The sequence below is a fragment of the Hyperolius riggenbachi genome, chromosome 4 (genome assembly GCF_040937935.1).
Source record: "Hyperolius riggenbachi isolate aHypRig1 chromosome 4, aHypRig1.pri, whole genome shotgun sequence".
Classification (NCBI taxonomy): domain Eukaryota; kingdom Metazoa; phylum Chordata; class Amphibia; order Anura; family Hyperoliidae; genus Hyperolius; species Hyperolius riggenbachi.
In genome coordinates this window covers 170,888,980-170,909,586 of record NC_090649.1, presented here as the reverse complement: position 1 = coordinate 170,909,586, position 20,607 = coordinate 170,888,980, and positions in this window count along the sequence as shown.

Sequence of the window (20,607 nt, the reverse complement as noted above, 5' to 3'; positions counted from 1 at the left end):
CAGTCTTTTTCAAGCTCCCATGCTCCAAACATCACACAGATCAAACCCTCGCCTGGAGTAAACGCATCTGCATCTCCATTCTCTACATCACCACTGGAACAGCACAAGCCACATACTGTCTGCAGTGGTGACGCATTTCCACGTACAGAAATAAAATCAGAAAAGTCTGAAATTGAAGAAGTTGGCAAGTATATGATTCGCCGAGAGCTTCTTAACTCTGGACTAACGAAATTTGATGATCAACCAGAAAACTACAGAGGTTGGCGAGCTACATTCAAGACTATAATCCAGAACCTGGAGATTGAACCTATAGGAGAACTTGACCTACTTATCAAATGGTTGGGACCGCAGTCATCAGAACAAGTTAAAAGACTGAAATCTGTTCATTGCGATGATCCAGCAACGGGTCTTAACATAGTTTGGGAGAGATTAGAGAGAGTTTATGGATGTTCTGAAGCTATTGAGCTTGCCTTATTCAAAAGACTTCGAAACTTCCCAAAACTGTCTAACAAGGACAACCACAAGTTTCAAGAATTAAGCGACCTTCTTCTTGAAGTAGAAAGAGCCAAGGCAGACCCACACCTTCCAGGTCTTGTCTACTTGGATACAGCTCATGGTGTAAACCCAATTGTACAGAAGTTGCCACCGAATATTCAGAGTGAATGGGCAAAGAAAGGATCTAAATATAAACAGGAATATAAAGTATCCTTTCCACCTTTTTCTTTTTTCTCCAAATTCATTAGAGACATAGCTACTGTAAAGAATGACCCAAGCTTTTTATTTTTTGATACTACAGTTCTTCCTTCAACATCTTTAAATTGCGATACTCAAGGCAAGTTTAAGGACTCACGGAACTCTATCTATGTTAAGAAGACTGGAATCTTCTCAAGTTCTCAAGACTCTGATTTTAAACCACAGCAAGTCAAGGAAAATGATCCTAGGTATCAATGTTCTATTCATAACAAGCCACACCCTCTTAGAAATTGTCGTGTGTTTAAACAAATGCCCTTTGAAGAGCGCAAGTCTTTCCTCAGAGAACACGATATTTGTTATAGATGTTGTGCATCTACAGACCACTTTGCTAAAGACTGTAAAGTTCCTGTTAAATGTTTTGACTGCAACAGTGATAAACACATAACGGCTTATCATCCTAGTTCTCCCAAAGAAGTGCTTCAAACTGCTCAAGCCTCAAAGACCACACCAAGTTATGGCGGGGAGAGTACTGAGGAAATGACAGCATCTGTATCCACAAAATGTACTGAGGTATGTGAAGAAGGATTCCACAGAAAGTCATGCAGTAAAATATGTCTGGTCAAGGTATATCCAGAAGGACGACCACAGAGCGCAGTGAAGATGTATGCTATCCTTGACGACCAGAGCAATCGTTCATTAGCAAGTCCAGAATTCTTCAACATGTTCAATATTCAAGTAGAAACATGGCCCTATACTTTACGAACTTGCTCAGGCCTGGTTAAGGTATCTGGAAGAAGAGCACATGGTTTTGTGGTAGCATCTGAGTATGGAAACACTGAATTTCCACTTCCAACACTTATCGAATGTGATCAGTTGCCAAACAATCGAGAAGAGATCCCTACACCAGAAGCGGCTCTTTATCATCCTCATATGAAACACATAGCCAGTTACATTCCACCGCTTGATGATGATGCAAAGATTCTCCTTCTTTTAGGCAGAGATATCCCAAGAGTCCATAAGGTGCGACAACAATGCAATGGACCAAATGATGCCCCTTATGCACAGAAACTAGATTTTGGATGGGTCATAATAGGAGATGTTTGCTTAAATACATTTCAAGAGTCTTATGATGTGTTCTCATGCAAGACCAGCATCAGAGAATCTGAAGGCACCTTTCATTCACTTAAACATCCTTTTAACTTTCAAGTTCAGGAGAGTTTCAGTTTAAAGACTTCATGCGATCTACAAAAGCAAATCAGTTGTAAGAACAGTTCTCATCAAGACTTTGGTGACACTATATTCCAAATAACTCGTGATGACAATAAGACAGTTCCTTCCATTGAGGATAAAGAGTTCATAAACATCTTGAATAATGAATTCTTCAAGGATGAAACTAACAGTTGGGTAGCTCCTTTACCGTTTCGTTCACCAAGAATTAGGCTTCCAAATAACAAGAAACAAGTTATTTCTAGGCTAACTTCACTTAAAAAAATTCTGAAGAACAAACCCGATATGAATGATCACTTTATAAAGGCAATCACTAGCGATGATGGAAAGGTTCGCAAGGTGAAAGTGAAGACAGCAAGAAATGGTAGTGTTAAGACTTTGTTTAGACCCATCACAGAGACAGTCTTACTCCTGCCTTCAAATGAAGATGTCTTATCTACTCGATCCAAGGGAACAGCCTGATATGCCTTCGAGTCTACTGAGTTACATCCTTTCTCCAGTGATGGAAGATTCTTCAAAGATCTGCATTCAAGAATTAATGTTTATGTTTTATGTTTTCTCTCTTCTCTACAAGTCTTAATTATACTTATAGTTTTCAATGTTAAATTGTATTATATATAGTGGTATCTACCGATACCAAGCGGGGAGTGTGCTGTCACAACAGCCTCTTTTAATGTTATTTAACATTATTTATATTCTTTGTAATAGTATATTCCAGTCCCCCTGCAAGATTTAGTTATTTAGCATTTCCCAACTGTAACTCCCTGCTCAACAGCCTTGTCTAGATGTTTCTGCAACAGTTGAGTTCAGTTAGTGAGGAGATCCTGCTGTGCTTGTAGTCGCATCATATTTTTACCTATGAATATGCTCTAAAAAACATCTTTGTATGCTTTCAACGCAAGTAAAGATACTACAGATTATACTTGGAGTCATTATTTCATCGAGTAAACTGCCTGTGGAGGTTTCTAATTCAGTGTGGAGTTATACTGCTATACAGACTGGGTCTTCTGGAGTATGCCTCACACATAAAGCGGGAATTCGAAACAGAACAACTAGAGTGTTGCAATCTGGCAGGGAAGGGGGGGGGGGGCTGGAGTTCAGTAACAGTACAGCCTGGAGGAAGAAAGTGCTCCTGCACTTGGTGTTCCTGAATTTGATGGTTCTGAAACAGCAGCCCGACAGGAGGAGCTCGAAGAGGTGATTGTATGTATGGGAGGGGTCGTGTGAGATCCTGTTGACCTTCGTCCTCAATCTGGCAGTGTAGAGGCGATCTATAGGTGGCAGGAGTAATCTTATGATGTTTTTCACAATTTTATTTACTTTATGAAGTTTGTTGCTAGCGGTTGCCCCTGCATACCAGATGAGGGAGGAGCAAAGGATGGATTCCACCGTGATGGTGTGGAAACTGATAAGCAGCTCCCCTGGGATACCAAATTTTTTCAAGTGATGAAAAGAGAATAACCTCTGTTGCACCTTATTTTGAATTTTAGTGGTGTTCTGCCCCCAAGATTGTTAGTTAATGTTGTGCCAAGGAACTGAACGCTCGGCACCCTGGAGACTACAGTCTCCCTGATGAGGACTGGGTGGAGGGTGGAAGGGTGTTTCCCGAAAACCACCATGAATTCAACAGATCATCACATTTGCTACCTATTAATACTTATTGTCTAATTAAAGAAGAAATCAACATAGAAACATAGATTCATTAAAAAATAGATACATCTAAATAACATCCATGTTTACTTCCAATCTTACATTTCATTAGTGCTAGCCAGTATATCTTAGAGCATATTAGAAATGATGTTCATAATGTTATAAACCTTTTAGCTTCATGACCTTAGACACGAAGAATTACTAGTATCTAGCATGGCTGAGAAAAATGAAAAGTGTCAACATCTGCAAACCAACAAACACATAAGAATATGATAATAGCCATCATAAACGTTTACCAACGCAGTTCTAACTCTTCCAGTCTTCTACAAATTTTTACAATCTGGGTCAACTCCACTTTTGCCATATCTGCCTTTCTGTCACTTTTGTCAGCAAAAGTGTTGTTGTTTATACAACCCACATACAAATCCCACTGATTAGAAGCGTTACGGCAGTTTCAACAGCCATCATAAATGTTGACCAATGTATATAATAAAAAGAAGAAAATGCTTTAAATATTTGGATCTTATAGAAGAACCATCTTTACCTTTTGATATACCCTTATAGTATTATTATAGTATTATTATCATTAATATTATCATCTCTTGGAAGATAGCACCCTTGAAGGCAGCAATGTTTTCTTCAGGCAAGATTAGAGTTGGGCCGAACGGTTCGCCGGCGAACGTGGTTCGCGCGAACGTAGGTGGTTCGCGTGCGGGTACCGCACGCGAACCTTTTGCGGAAGAAGTTCGGTTCGCCCCATAATGCACTGAGGGTCAACTTTGACCCTCTACATCACAGTCAGCAGGCCCAGTGTAGCCAATTAGGCTACACTAGCCCCTGGAGCCCCACCCCCCCTTATATAAGGCAGGCAGCGGCGGCCATTACGGCCACTCGTGTGCCTGCATTAGTGAGAGTAGGGCGAGCTGCTGCAGTCTCTCATATAGGGAAAGATTAGTTAGGCTTAACTTCTTCCTGGCTGCATACCTGTTCTGTTCAGTGAGCCCTCAGCCCACTGCATACCTGTACTGTGATCCTGCCACTGCATACCTGTTCAGTGATCCTGCCACTGCATACCTGTTCAGTGATCCTGCCACTGCATACCTGTTCTGTTCAGTGAGCCCTCAGCCCACTGCATACCTGTACTGTGATCCTGCCACTCCATACCTGTTCAGTGATCCTGCCACTGCATACCTGTTCTGTTCAGTGAGCCCTCAGCCCACTGCATACCTGTACTGTGATCCTGCCACTGCATACCTGTTCAGTGATCCTGCCACTGCATACCTGTTCAGTGATCCTGCCACTGCATACCTGTTCTGTTCAGTGAGCCCTCAGCCCACTGCATACCTGTACTGTGATCCTGCCACTCCATACCTGTTCAGTGATCCTGCCACTGCATACCTGTTCTGTTCAGTGAGCCCTCAGCCCACTGCATACCTGTACTGTGATCCTGCCACTCCATACCTGTTCAGTGATCCTGCCACTGCATACCTGTTCAGTGATCCTGCCACTGCATACCTGTTCTGTGAACCCGCCACTGTATACCTGTTCTGTTCAGTGGACCCGCCACTGTATACCTGTTCTGTGAACCCGCCACTGTATACCTGTTCTGTTCAGTGGACCCGCCACTGTATACCTGTTCTGTTCAGTGGACCCGCCACTGTATACCTGTTCTGTTCAGTGGACCCGCCACTGTATACCTGTTCAGTGAACCCGCCACTGCATACCTGTTGTGTTCAGTGAACCTGCCACTGCATACCTGTTGTGTTCAGTGAACCTGCCACTGCATACCTGTTCTGTGAACCCGCCACTGTATACCTGTTCTGTTCAGTGGACCCGCCACTGTATACCTGCTCAGTGAACCCGCCACTGTATACCTGTTCTGTTCAGTGGACCCGCCACTGTATACCTGTTTAGTGAACACGCCACTGCATACCTATTGTGTTCAGTGATCCTGCCACTGCATACCTGTTCTGTGAACCCGCCACTGTATACCTGTTCTGTTCAGTGGACCCGCCACTGTATACCTGTTCTGTGAACCCGCCACTGTATACCAGTTCTGTTCAGTGGACCCGCCACTGTATACCTGTTCTGTTCAGTGGACCCGCCACTGTATACCTGTTCTGTTCAGTGGACCCGCCACTGTATACCTGTTCTGTTCAGTGGACCCGCCACTGTATACCTGTTCTGTTCAGTGGACCCGCCACTGTATACCTGTTCTGTTCAGTGGACCCGCCACTGTATACCTGTTCTGTTCAGTGGACCCGCCACTGTATACCTGTTTAGTGAACACGCCACTGCATACCTATTGTGTTCAGTGATCCTGCCACTGCATACCTGTTCTGTGAACCCGCCACTGTATACCTGTTCTGTTCAGTGGACCCGCCACTGTATACCTGTTCTGTGAACCCGCCACTGTATACCTGTTCTGTTCAGTGGACCCGCCACTGTATACCTGTTCTGTTCAGTGGACCCGCCACTGTATACCTGTTCTGTTCAGTGGACCCGCCACTGTATACCTGTTCTGTTCAGTGGACCCGCCACTGTATACCTGTTCTGTGAACCCGCCACTGTATACCTGTTCTGTTCAGTGGACCCGCCACTGTATACCTGTTCTGTTCAGTGGACCCGCCACTGTATACCTGTTCTGTGAACCCGCCACTGTATACCTGTTCTGTTCAGTGGACCCGCCACTGTATACCTGTTTAGTGAACACGCCACTGCATACCTATTGTGTTCAGTGATCCTGCCACTGCATACCTGTTCTGTGAACCCGCCACTGTATACCTGTTCTGTTCAGTGGACCCGCCACTGTATACCTGTTCTGTTCAGTGGACCCGCCACTGTATACCTGTTCTGTTCAGTGGACCCGCCACTGTATACCTGTTCTGTGAACCCGCCACTGTATACCTGTTCTGTTCAGTGGACCCGCCACTGTATACCTGTTTAGTGAACACGCCACTGCATACCTATTGTGTTCAGTGATCCTGCCACTGCATACCTGTTCTGTGAACCCGCCACTGTATACCTGTTCTGTTCAGTGAACCCACCGCATCAGTGCGCATACCTGTGCAGTTAAGTGAACCCACCTACCTACGTGAGTGCACGCAGTGTGATATACCACTCCGTGCATACCCAATATGGACAAAACAGGTAGAGGAAGAGGAAGAGGTAGTGGCAGAGGCAGAGGAAGGCCACCCGGCAGGTCTGCGCGAGGTCGTGTAAATGTAATTTCGTGTGGACCTGGCCCACAGTACAGTGCTCGGAAGAAGGCACGTCCCATCACCTCCCAAGATTGTCAGGACGTGGTTGAGTATTTAGCGACACAGAACACCTCATCTTGCTCAGCCACCAGCGCTACTACTAGCACCACTTCCGCTGCATTTGACACTTCGCAAGAATTATTTAGTGTTGAAATCACTGATGCACAGCCATTGTTGTTACAGCCAGATGAATTTTCACCAGCTAATATGTCTGAGTTACGCGGCAACACTATGGATGTAACGTGTCAGGAGGATGAAGGACCTACTGATGGTGCAAGTTTGGATTTGTCTGAGGCAAGCGAAGCTGGGCAGGATGACTACGATGATGACGGTAATAGGGATCCTCTGTATGTTCCCAATAGGGGAGATGAAGAGGGGGACAGTTCAGAGGGGGAGTCAGAGAGTAGTAGGAGGAGAGAAGTTGCTGAAAGAAGCTGGGGCAGCTCTTCGTCAGAAACAGCTGGTGGCAGAGTCCGGCACCATGTATCGCCACCTATGTACAGCCAGCCAACTTGCCCTTCAGCATCAGCTGCTGAGGTCCCCATAGTGCCCACATCCCAGGGTGGCTCAGCGGTGTGGAAATTTTTTAATGTGTGTGCCTCAGATCAGACCAAAGCCATCTGTTCGCTCTGCCAACAAAAATTGAGCCGTGGAAAGGCCAACACTCACGTAGGGACAAGTGCCTTACGAAGGCACCTGGAGAAAAGGCACAAACAGCAATGGGATGGCCACCTGAGCAAAAGCAGCAGCAGCACACAAAAGAAAAGTCACCCTCCTTCTCCTCTTCCTCCTTCAGGTGCATCATCTGCTTCTGCCGCTTTCTCCCTTGCACCTTCACAGGCACCCTCCTCCACTCCGCCTCTGCCCTTGAGCGGTTCCTGCTCCTCTGCCCACAGCAGCAGTCAGGTGTCCGTGAAGGAAATGTTTGAGCGGAAGAAGCCACTTTTGGCCAGTCACCCCCTTGCCCGGCGTCTGACAGCTGGCGTGGCGGAACTGTTAGCTCGCCAGCTGTTACCATACCGGCTGGTGGACTCTGAGGCCTTCCGTAAATTTGTGGCCATCGGAACACCGCAGTGGAAGATGCCAGGCCGCACTTATTTTTCGAGAAAGGCCATACCCCAACTGCACCGTGAAGTTGAGAGGCAAGTGGTGTCATCTCTTGCGAAGAGCGTTGGGTCAAGGGTACACCTGACCACGGATGGCTGGTCTGCCAAGCACGGGCAGGGCCGCTACATTACCTACACAGCCCATTGGGTGAACCTGGTGGTGAACGATGGCAAGCAGAAAGCGGCGGACCAAATTGTGACACCTCCACGGCTTGCAGGCAGGCCTCCTGCCACCTCCTCTCCTCCTGCTACATGCTCTTCGCTGTCCTCCTCCTCCTCCTTGGCTGAGTGGCAGTTCTCCTCTCCAGCTACACAGCCCCAGCTCCGCAGGGCCTATGCTGCATGCCAGGTACGACGGTGTCACGCCATCTTAGACATGGCTTGTCTCAAAGCGGAGAGTCACACTGGAGCAGCTCTCCTGGCTGCTCTTAAGAAACAGGTGGATGAGTGGCTGACCCCGCACCACCTGGAGATAGGCAACGTGGTGTGCGACAACGGCAGCAATCTGCTTGCCGCTTTGCATATGGGGAAGCTGACACACATACCCTGCATGGCACATGTCATGAATCTAGTGGTTCAAAGATTTGTGGCAAAGTACCCTGGCTTAGCGGATGTCCTGAAGCAGGCCAGGAAGTTCTGTGGGCATTTGAGGCGCTCTTACACAGCCATGGCACGATTTGCAGAAATTCAGCGTAAAAACAACATGCCGGTGAGACGCCTCATTTGCGATAGCCCCACTCGCTGGAACTCGACCCTGCTCATGTTCTCCCGCCTGCTAGAACAGAAGAAAGCCGTCACCCAGTACCTCTACAACTGGAGTAGAACGAAACAGTCTGGGAAGATGGGGATGTTCTGGCCCGACAACTGGACACTGATGAAAAATGCATGCAGGCTCATGCGGCCGTTTGAGGAGGTGACCAACCTGGTGAGCCGCAGCGAGGGCACCATCAGCGACTTAATTCTCTACGCGTACTTCTTGGAGCGTGCTGTGCGTAGAGTGGCGGATGAAGCTGCAAATGAGCGTGACCAGGAACCGTTACGGCAGGAACAGGCATGGGACCAATTTTCATCAGACCCAGCTGTTTCCTCAACACCTGCGGCAGCACAGAGGGGGGAGGAGGAGGAAGAAGAGAGATTGTGTGCAGAAGACGAGTCAGACTCAGCGGATGATGAGCAAGGTGTTTCTTTGGGGGAGGAGGAGGAGGAGGAGGAGGGGACAGCGGCAGGAGAACAACCGCAGCAGGCGTTGCAGGGGGCTTGTGCTGCTCAACCTTCCCGTGGTATTGTTCGCGGCTGGGGGGAGGAGGTTGACTTACCTGACGTCACTGAGGAAGAGCAAGAGGAGATGGAGGGTACTGGATCCAACTTTGTGCAGATGTCGTCTTTTATGCTGTCCTGCCTGTTGAGGGACCCCCGTATAAAAAACCTCAAGGGAAATGAGCTGTACTGGGTGGCCACACTACTAGACCCTCGGTACAGGCACAAAGTGGCGGACCTGTTACCAACTCACCGGAAGGTGGAAAGGATGCAGCACATGCAGAACCAGCTGTCAACTATGCTTTACAATGCCTTTAAGGGTGATGTGACGGCACAACGCCAGCAAGGTACCACTGCCACTAATCCTCCTCCCGTGTCCACGCAGTCAAAGACAGGACGCTCCAGCGATCTCATGGTGATGTCGGACATGCGGACGTTCTTTAGTCCAACGCCTCGCCGTAGCCCTTCCGGATCCACCCTCCACCAACGCCTCGACCGGCAGGTAGCCGACTACCTGGCCTTAAGTGTGGATGTAGACACTGCTGTGAACAGCGATGAGGAACCCTTGAACTACTGGGTGCGCAGGCTTGACCTGTGGCCAGAGCTGTCCCAATTTGCCATCCAACTTCTCTCCTGCCCTGCCGCAAGCGTCCTCTCAGAAAGGACCTTCAGCGCAGCTGGAGGCATTGTCACAGAGAAGAGAAGTCGCCTAAGTCACAAAAGTGTTAAGTACCTCACCTTTATCAAAATGAATGAGGCATGGATCCCGGAGGGCTGCTGCCCGCCCCAAGACTAAGTCAGTCCCCGCACACACAGCATCTCTGCCTGCACGCCGTGTGACTGGCTGCCTGGCCTGCCCCAAAAAGACTAAGTCGCTCCCAGTCCCTCCACACAGCATGTCTGCCTGCAGGCTGCTTCACTACCTTCTCCGCCACCACCAACAGGATCCGGGACTCCAGGCGGATTGCTGAATTTTTTAGGCCGCTGCTAGCAGCGGCCGCTGTAATCATTTTTATGGTGCATGTACATGACTGCCTAATTTTTCTGGCTGCACTGAGGGCAGCTGCAACAACAAAAGAAAAGGCATGTACATGCGCCCATTCCCCTTCGTGATCATTACCTTGCCGTGGTGAAGGGGCTTGCGTATCACAATGAAGCAATGACCGGCGCCTAGATGAGTGTCTCGGGGGGTACACAAAAGATAATAAGGTCGTTGCTTCATTGTGGTCAGACCAAATTTGATCAGCTGGACAGTCACTGGTCTGTCATTCAGCTACATCAGCCAGGCCGACCATATGGGCTGTAAAGCCACCAAAACCTGCACTCTCGCCATGGTGCGCACCAGTCCAGCACGGCCGTCACTAGTACAAACAGCTGTTTGCGGTGCGTTACACGGTGAGTTTGGTGTGTCAGTGTGAAGCAGTACCTTAATTACACTACCTGATTGATGTATACACATGCAAGATGTTTTAAAGCACTTTAGGCCTGTCATTTAGCATTCAATGTGATTTCTGCCCTTAAAACGCTGCTTTGCGTCAAATCCAGATTTTTCCCGGGGACTTTTGGCGTGTAACCCACTCCGCCATGCCCCCCTCCAGGTGTTAGACCCCTTGAAACATCTTTTCCATCACTTTTGTGGCCAGCATAATTTTTTTTTTTTTTCAAAGTTCGCATCCCCATTGAAGTCTATTGCGGTTCGCGAACTTTAACGCGAACCGAACGTTCCGCGAAAGTTCGCGAACCCGGTTCGCGAACCTAAAATCGGAGGTTAGGCCCAACTCTAGGCAAGATATGTGGTTCATCTTGAACAACAAAATATCCTCTTTGAAATCTTACACACAAAGCTAGATGTTTGGTATGTGATTCCTAATGTCTGCTTTCAAGTGTTTGAAGTATGCTTTTCCACTCAAAAACAAGACAAAAAAAAAAACAACAACAACAAAGTAACACAACATAAGGCAGTGGTCCTCAAACTAAGGCCCGCGGGCCGAATGCGGCCCCCTGAGGCTTTTTTTACCGGCCCACCACACACAAAATGTATTACTTATTTATGTGGTCAGCTGCATCTTTAAATATTGATGGTCCGCATATCGAATAGCAGTGCACCACCCATCCACATGGAAGCCAGAAAGCAGTAATTCGCTGGTTTCCAATCACATTCCACATCAGGTGACTCTGCTGTCCAATTGGACTTCAGGTTGTCACATGGGTATGCTTCACTGTCTGGCCCGCAAAGACTTCTACATCAACCCGGCCCTCAACCCAAAACATTTGGGGACCCCTGACATAAGGTTTAAACACTTCCCTAGATCACTTGGACACAAGTTGCAAACAGTATCAATTTATTTTAGGATGGAGATAAAAACACAGCTTGATACAAGGTACATCCCCCGTCCAGATGGCCACTCACACAGACACTCCCGATCAACAATTGTGTCACATGGTTGTGCTTCATCATGGACTGCTACAGCTTTATGGTGGGGATAAGGCTTAAATGGCAAGTTGGATGGGAGTGTATTATCTACAGAGTGAGAGCACACCCTATTCATCCATCCAGCCTTTCCTGGTACCCACCTTGGTTCTCTTCTGCATGCGTCATGGGCTTACGCACCAGCTAGGAATGACCAACTTATCCCAATTTCTGTACCTGGTTACTGCACGCTGATGTGTTTACATCAGTTCCAATGCCATGGCAACAGGACATCACGTCCTGACTCCCTGGCATGAACTACAAACATAAGGCATGCATTTGAACATTTAAAACCTCAAATCTGGTTGATTGCTACCCACAGGCTAACATTAGACAGCATTTTTCATGTGTGTGCACCTACTTTTAATCCAATGGTAGTTAGAACCATATTGTATCTGTGTACATCAGAAAAAGGTGCCAGAAAATGATGGCGTGGGTAAAGTGGATAGTACAATATCGATTATTCTTCTCATGCTTCACCAAACATATCTCTCTCATCGACCCTCCCTCTACCTGCTCCAAACGCTAACCTTCCCCAATAGCTACTCATAAAACTAGTAATAACCAATGACAAAAGGCATATAAAGTGGGGTATGCACACTAATAAACACCACTACACCACTACAGTACAAGCACTCTCGCCTTGCAGCGCTAGATACCTGGTTCAAATCCCAGCCAGGTCAACATCTGCAAGGAGTTTGTATGTTCTCGCTATGTCTGATTGGGTTCCCTCCGAGCACTCCAGTTTTCTTCCACATCTCAAAAACATACAGATAAGTTAATTGGCTTCCCCCTAAATTGTCCCTAGACTATGATACATGCACTACACAATAAAGACATATGACTATGGTAGGGACTAGATTGTGAGACCCCCTGAGGGACAGTTAGTGACAAGACAATATACTGTACAGTCGGCGCTATATAAATACTTAAAGAGGAACTCCAGTGAAAATAAAGTAATAAAAAGTGCTAAATTTTTACAATAATTAAGTATAAAGGATTTAGTCAGTGTTTTCCCATTGTAAGATCTTTCCTCTCCCTGATTTACATTCTGACATTTACCAGATGGTGACATTTTTACTGCTGGCAGGTGATGTAAGTGGAAGGAAATGCTGCTTGCTTTTTTTGCAGTTGGACCCAGCTGTAAACAGCTGCTATTTCCCACAATGCAATGAAGTGCACAGACAGGAAACTGTCAGAACCATGGTCCTGACATCCCACTGTGGGAGGGGTTTCACCACAATATCAGCCATACAGAACCCCCTGATGATCCGTTTGGGAAAAGGAGAAGATTTATCATGGGGAAGGGGGTATCAGCTACTGATTAGGATGACGTTCAATTCTTGGTCACGGTTTCTCTTTAAATAAATAAATTATTTTCTTGAGTACAAAAGAGTATATAGCACAAATTATAAAATGCTGTCCCTCATATGCATCCACATCCCAAAAACCACCTCCCGCCATATATCCTCCTTAGCCAAGCACATTTCAGCCACACACACAATTGTGATTGGGAGGACAGTAAAGACGGATATTTAAGAAGAGGCCTCTTCAAAGCTAGCTTGGTTGATCTAAACAATTGATGAAAAGAAGAGTCCTGCAATACCAATGGTCATAATAATGCACTGATATAGTGTATTTTCCCTTATGATGGAAGTTAGCAGCAGATTTCGCCAGTCAGCAAACAGACTGAACAACAACCAGTGTGGTTCACAGCATGATTATAAGTTCAGTACAAAATAACAGATACTGACCAGCAAGGGGAAGCAAGCAGTTGCAGCCGCATAGGATGTGTTGCATAAGCCCGTTCAATTCTTATCCATGTGACAGAAGAAGAAAAGCGTCGGCACTACAGTATTTGCGCTGAATTTGGAAGGCTATAGAATATAACACACACCTCTTCATCCACACTTCTGGTATTGATAGCGTGCTCTGATTGATTAGAAGTTGCAATACAATAAAGGAGAGGAGAGGGAGACAATCGGCACTGCTTCTATTGCTATTTACTCCAGAGTGCGGTGGAACACGTTAAAATTCCAAGACAGTGTATCTTCAAATTGTGGCATCAAAAATATTCATTCAACGTAAACATGCATGAACATCCCATTGTCTGAGGTGATGTGGTGGCGGTGGGTGCTGGGCACAGATAGCCTTACGGCCGTTTCACGCAAAATCTGCGCTTCTATGGAGGCATGTGTTCCACCGCACTCTGGATTAAATGTCAATTCTTATCCAGGAATGAGAGATGGCAGCAAGCAAAGGTAGAGCAAGAATTGCAAAGATAAATGTGGAGTGCACAGATTTCTCACCCCCAATTCTAGATGGACTACACCTTTGCAGAACCAGTCATTTAGTGCAAGATCAGCCCCCAATTCCAACAAATGGTGCAGCAGTATTGACTCCCGGTGGTGAAGTATAATCAGGTTAAGATAATAGATGGATAATAATACTGTTCAGACAGTCCCTCCTCTGTGCAATAGTCCAGAGAGGCTTGAAGCGGCAGGTAATGCAGCAGGGTGAGGAGGCAAAATGGGATCCAGCCACTTGGGCCTCTACATATTTTGTCAGCGTTATTCCAGATTCCTCAGAAGCGTGGCTCATAAAACTAACCCTCTTGGTACCCTACTGGTGCCTACATATTAATCCCTACCGGCTACAACCCCCGTTCTCAAATTCATCAATTGTTGCCACTATAGCCACAATTAGCATTGCAGTCTATGGCAGTGCCCAAATTAGCAGGTGCTGTGTAGCACTCAAATTACCTGCCCCACCCTATCACCTGGAGAAGAAAGGGGTTGAGTGAGAGTATAAGGCAGTGATGATCTTGCCCAGCACTGTTTGCTTTATATTTATTATTTTAAAGCCCTTGTTCCCTTTCCCAGGATTTGAATTGTTTATCAAGGCTGAAAATAGAGGTATCAGTAAGTCATTGTTCCTATAATTTGCAGATTTGATGCAGTTGTCCACTGAAATTCTTTAACTTTAGTAGGGTTTTTAGTTATTGGGAAGGAAGGAAGGAATAGTTTATTTCGCCAAGCATGACTGGGTCATGCCCGGAATCAGCGTACCAGACCAGGATGGACGAGCAGAGGATCGACTCAATGGTAGCGGAGTAGTAATTGGTCAGAATCTCTTGGGCCATGCCAAACTTCCTCAGCTGGCGGAGGAAGTACAGTCTCTGCTGGGCTTTTCTCTGTATCGCCGTGATGTTGGGCCTCCAGGTGAGGTCACTGGAGATTGTGGTGCCCAGGAGGTGAGCGCAGGGTACTCTTGCCACCTCCTTACCATCTATGTGAATTGAGGGTGGGGTGGAAGCGGACCTTCTGAAGTCGACAATTAGCTCGACAGTTTTTGCGGTGTTAAGCACCAGCCTGTTCTCCTTGCGCCAGAGGGAGATTCTCTCTACCTGCTGACAGTACTCCTGGATATTGTCCTTGGTGACGAGTCCAATGATAGTAGTTACGTCGGCGAACTTGATGACCTTGACTGAGTCTGCCCTGGATCTGCATTTGTAGAGCACAATTGGCTTTGTTTTACAATAAAATGTAAGCCACAGTATAAAAGTATTAACTGTAATGAGCTTGACGGTTGATTAAACACATTAAGTATTCAGCTATTGTGGTGCTATTGCTTAAATTAGATGCATATGCTATTAATGGAATATGCTGCTTTTTTGTTCTGATTTGCATGCAAATATCTTACTTATTCATTTAAACTCTACTGGCAGATAAAATGGACGATACAATCATTAGCACATGTACTCCATTGCATGATTAGAAGAACATTTTGCATATGAGGGAAATGATTTATCTGAGTTCTGTTCTTCACTTCGAAAGTCAATGACTGCAGTTTTACTCCCTCCACCATTTAATGTACTCTGTCATCTACAATTAAAACAAAATGGCAGCCTATTAATCATTTATGTTGTTTGTACCATGTATCCAGTTGTTTGGAGTTTTAGTTTTTTTAAAGAATTTTAATAACTTGTTAGATATTTATACTCCTTTTAGTGAATTCATAAATACGCCTGTGGAACATTAGTCAATGAATTACTCCTTATCATATGTACAAGGGATCTGTATGTTTTCTTACATCAAGCAGGCTGTTTTACGAAACACGCACTATAACTAGCAGTAAAATGCAAAACATTTTTGGATTGTAGAGATTGATTGCTGAATCTGTTTTACAAGTCCCTGTTATGAGGCCCAGGAAATGTTAAAGCATTAACTTCTTTTATATCCAACAGCTAACTGCATATATCCAACAGCTAACTGCAAAATACATCTGAGCACTTGTACAGTTCAGAGCACACAATTATGTTGTAAGCTATTTAAATATTTGTTCTTATGTCGGCGTCCTTGTATCCTGTACATCAAATTAAAGGAAATTAATTAAAAGAAACTGCACCAGAAGCAGGCACAATGTACATTAAAGAGCACAAATCTCATGCATGTGATTGTGTGTGTAGCTGTTTTCAAGTAAAAATATACACCCACACAAAGAAAAATCCGTCATGTGACTTTTTTGACCAGGATAAGCATTGATAATTTATGAGAGAAATCTGAAGTCATTTCCGTTTTCTTTAAATTATTTAAAGTGTTGGTTTCATGAGTTTAGGCTGGAGCTGCTAGACCAGCATCATTTCTAGGTCCTCATCACCATTCCTTGAAAAATTAGATTTTTGGCTTGCTATACACCAGCCTGAAACAGGCTGTCTACATGTGGGGTTGGTGTGGCTGTGTAATATTTAAAGCCATAGGCTTGCTATACACCAGTGGTTTTGGATGCTTTCCTTGCTTACAGGGGTGAAAAGGGATAATTTGCATATTCAGTAGTGGTGCATTGTGGGTAAGCACATTTGTTCACTTATAGCTGAATTATTGCAGGTTTATTTCTGTTTTAAGAAGACAAATTTCACTAGGCATTGTTTATTAGCAGGAGGGCTTTTCGGTCTCTTTTATCCCCATATAAATTCCTAGTGGTTTGGGTCACCCTGAGCTGCTTGGTTACTCTGTTGTACTGGTTTAAGCCCTATCCCATATATTAATGAGGGCCAAAAGCCTGAAACAGGGTGTCTACATGTGGGGTTGGTGTGGCTGTGTAATATTTAAAGCTATAGGCTTGCTATACTCCAGCGGTTCTGGATGCTTGCCTTGCTTACAGGGGCGAAAAGGGATGATTTTCATATTAAGTAGTGGTGCATTGTGGGTAATCCCAAATGTTCACTTAGAGCTGAATCATTGCAAGTTTCCTTCTGTTTTAAGAAGGCAAGTTTCACCAAGCATTGCTTCTTAGTGAGAGGGCTTTTCGGTCTATTTTATCCCTCTATACATTCCTAGTGGTTTGGATCACCCTGAACTGCTTAGTTACTCTGTTATTTTTGGCTAAAGCTCAGATTTACAGACAGTAAGAGACTTGTTCTGATATTCCCTCTTATCTCCCTCCCATTCCCTCCTCTTCCCCATCCAACTATTTTAGACTCTACTTAAGAGGAGGAAATGGGAGGATGATAGAAGGTAACATTGCAGCAAGCCTGCCTCTTCCTGTCTGAAGATTTGACTGCAGCCAAAAGTCACATTTTTCAAAAAGTTATTATGGGAACTAAGAGGAACAAGCAGAGGAATCAACAATACACAGAAGTATGGGGATTCGGCATGAACACATGTCTTTTTTCACGTAGGGTAGCTTTGCCTCAGGGCAGGAATCATTCAAGACAATAACAATCTAGGGAAGCAGAGTAATTTACAAATATTGTAAAATAAAGTAAAAACACAATTACACAATTGAGAGCCCGCAATAGTGTATTATTGATGATAAAGGAATGCCAAGGTAGCAGCAAATAGAAATATACTCACAAGGATGTTTGCCTCGGATGTTTTGGATATGTCCAACAATAAAGGAAACCTTCATTGACAAGTGCGGACCATTTCTTTTTACTCACAAGTATGGGTTGCCATTTTATCGACGGGCGGACTGCGGACACGGTCGAGGATGGTAATGCGGCTGGCGGAGTTGGGGTCTTATCTGATATAAGAAACTTTGAGGACACCAGGTCTCTTTTGTCCTTAGAGCAACTACTCTCAGAGACAGAGACTCTCAGAGACAGTTCCCTTGGTGTCTGAAGATGATGTGAGGCCCATCCCTGTCCGCAACCCAGCATTCTATCCGGCGGCTGCCCGCAGTCCCCCCGTTGATGCTTTCCAGGAGGTTGTTGAAAGAGAGCTCCTTGCACTAGCCTCTGCCGAGACCTCAGGCCTCCGTGGTAACCTCTCTTCCGCTGAAAAGCAGGCCCTCTCCTCCCTTAAAACAAATGCACGTATTATCATTAGAAATGCAGATAAGGGAGGTGCAGTGGTCGTGCTGGACACTGAAGTTTACCGTCTTGAGGCTCTGAGACAGCTCCAGAATTTGGACACTTATTCTCCTTTGAGATGTGACCCTACTGTGGAGTTTAACCGACAGTTGCTTGCACTCTTGTCCCTGGGCGAAAGTCTCGGGGTACTCTCTAAAAGATTGGCAGATTATCTCGCTGTTTCCTCGCCTATTGTTCCGGTGTTTCATCATCTACCCAAGATCCACAAACAGGGTTTTCCCCCAGAGGGCAGGCCAATTGTGGCCGGGATTGGCTCTCTGGGGGAACGCCTGGGAAATTGGGTGGATGAACACCTACAACCATTAGTACGACGTTTGCCTGGTTACATCCGGGACACCAAGCATGTGCTCAGCAGCTTACAGCATTTCCAATGGCATGACCATTATAGTTGGATTGCCATTGATGTCAAATCACTGTATTCTTGCATCCCACATGCTTTGGCCTTGGATGCCCTTGATTATCACATGGCGAGATACTCTGCTTTTTCTGCGGACCTTCAATTCTTTGTCGGGCGTGCCGTCCAATATCTGCTTACCCATAATTATTTCCTTTTTGAATCCGATTTTTATTTACAACGTTGCGGAGCATCAATGGGAGCAAAATTTTCTCCCTCACTAGCAAACTTATATATGGGCTGGTGGGAGGAGCTCCATTTGTTTAGCGACTCTAATGTATTTTCGGGTCACATTATGTGGTATGGCAGATACATAGATGACCTGTTGGTCATCTGGGACGGCACGCACGAGGAGGCACTACAATTTGTTGACCTTTTGAATGCCAACTCCTTAAATTTGGTGTTCACCTCCCAGTGGACTTCTTCTGAGATCAACTACCTTGATCTCACACTGAGGGGTGATCCCTCGTCTGCCTCTGTGGTTTCCAGCACCTACCGCAAGCCCTGCAGCGGCAACTCCACCCTGAGAGCCAACAGTTGCCATCCGACTCATACCATTCGTGCGGTTCCTGTTGGAGAGTCGATTCGGGTACGTCGCAACTGCTCTGACAGTTTGGCCCTTGGTTCGGAGTTGGATGCTGTGGGTTCTCGTCTTGCTGAGCGCGGCTATCCTAGCTGGATGATCGAGAGGGGGAGGAGGCGAGCCCTAACAAAAACCAGAGAAGATCTATTAACCTCTAGTCCCAGCCATAGATCGTCGCGACTTAGTACCGACATGACTTTTGTGACCACCTATAGTCAGGAATTCAAACAAATCACACAGATAGTGAGGAAGTCTTTGCCAGTGTTGCAAGTCGATGAGACCCTTAATCAGATCATCCAACAGGGAGTCAGGTTCGCGAGTAGAAAAGCCCCCACGCTTGGGAGCATTCTATCACCCAGCATCTTTTCTTCCAGCGCGCAACGGCCGTGCTGGTTGACTACTCTTGGGTCCTATAAATGTAATTTTTCTACTTGCCAATACTGTACCGTACACAAGCCCACCCGTTCTGTCACTTCGTTTTCCAATGGCAGAACCTTTCCTATAAAACAATACATTAATTGTGACACGAGGTACACAATCTATTTAATTTCGTGTTCCCTCTGTCGTGTCCAATATGTAGGGTGCACCACCAGGCACCTCAGGCAACGTATAGCGGAACATTATAGGGGAGCTGGTTGGTTAACCTTGGAGGTGTCTAATGTAGCGAAGCATTTTAGAATGGCCCATTCAGGAAATATGTCCTCCTTTTCATTTCAGGGTATCGAGCATGTCCTGATGCCTCCGAGAGGGGGAGACGTTTACAAACGCCTCCTTACACGGGAGGCATACTGGATTCTTCAGTTAGGGACACGCTCGCCGGGAGGGCTCAATGCTAAATGGGATCTTAATACGGTCACTTAATAGTGACTGGCCATCCATTGGTTTTGTCCTTGCCGTCTGTCATTATGTGGTTATTTGATCCAACTTTGTAGTAACTAACCTTTGACTCATTTACAGATTTTAGATCATATTCATTGCTGTGTTTTGTACTGTTACTGTGAATATAACCATATGTACTTACAATTTTATTTGTAGCGTGATTTTATCTGTCAGATCACACGATTTTGAGGGATATTTCACTTGTGGTTTTTTTATATATGCACTTTTTTTCATGTACCTTTCTTTGTGGGTGGAGCCAACTAGGCATGTGACTTCGGGTGTAACCTCACTCTATTTAGGAGTCACTTTCTCCTGCCTACGCCTATGCTATGATTAAGGGCGTGTGACGCCCGAAACATGTCAGCATGTGGTGTTGGGTTAGCCTGTCGTGTTTTATGATCCAATAAAGATTTGCAGTTTCTACCGACATCGTGCGGATTCCACTTCTTGTACAGTCTTGGATCCGAGGTTCTGGCAGCCTGCTATCCTGCACTGTCGGCAGACGGAGGTTGTGAGCGGAGTTTCACTTTTCTTATGGGTTGCCAGGTTCAGGCAACCACTTAAAGCACTTATGGGGATATTAGGCCTGTACCCACTCAGGCTAAAAAGTCGCTCTCTGTAGAAGGAAAGAAGGGGTGTTCGCCCCTCCACTAGGTGGATAACAATAATTGCAATGGAAACAGAGTAAAAAATGATCATAGGTAAAAACAGATAA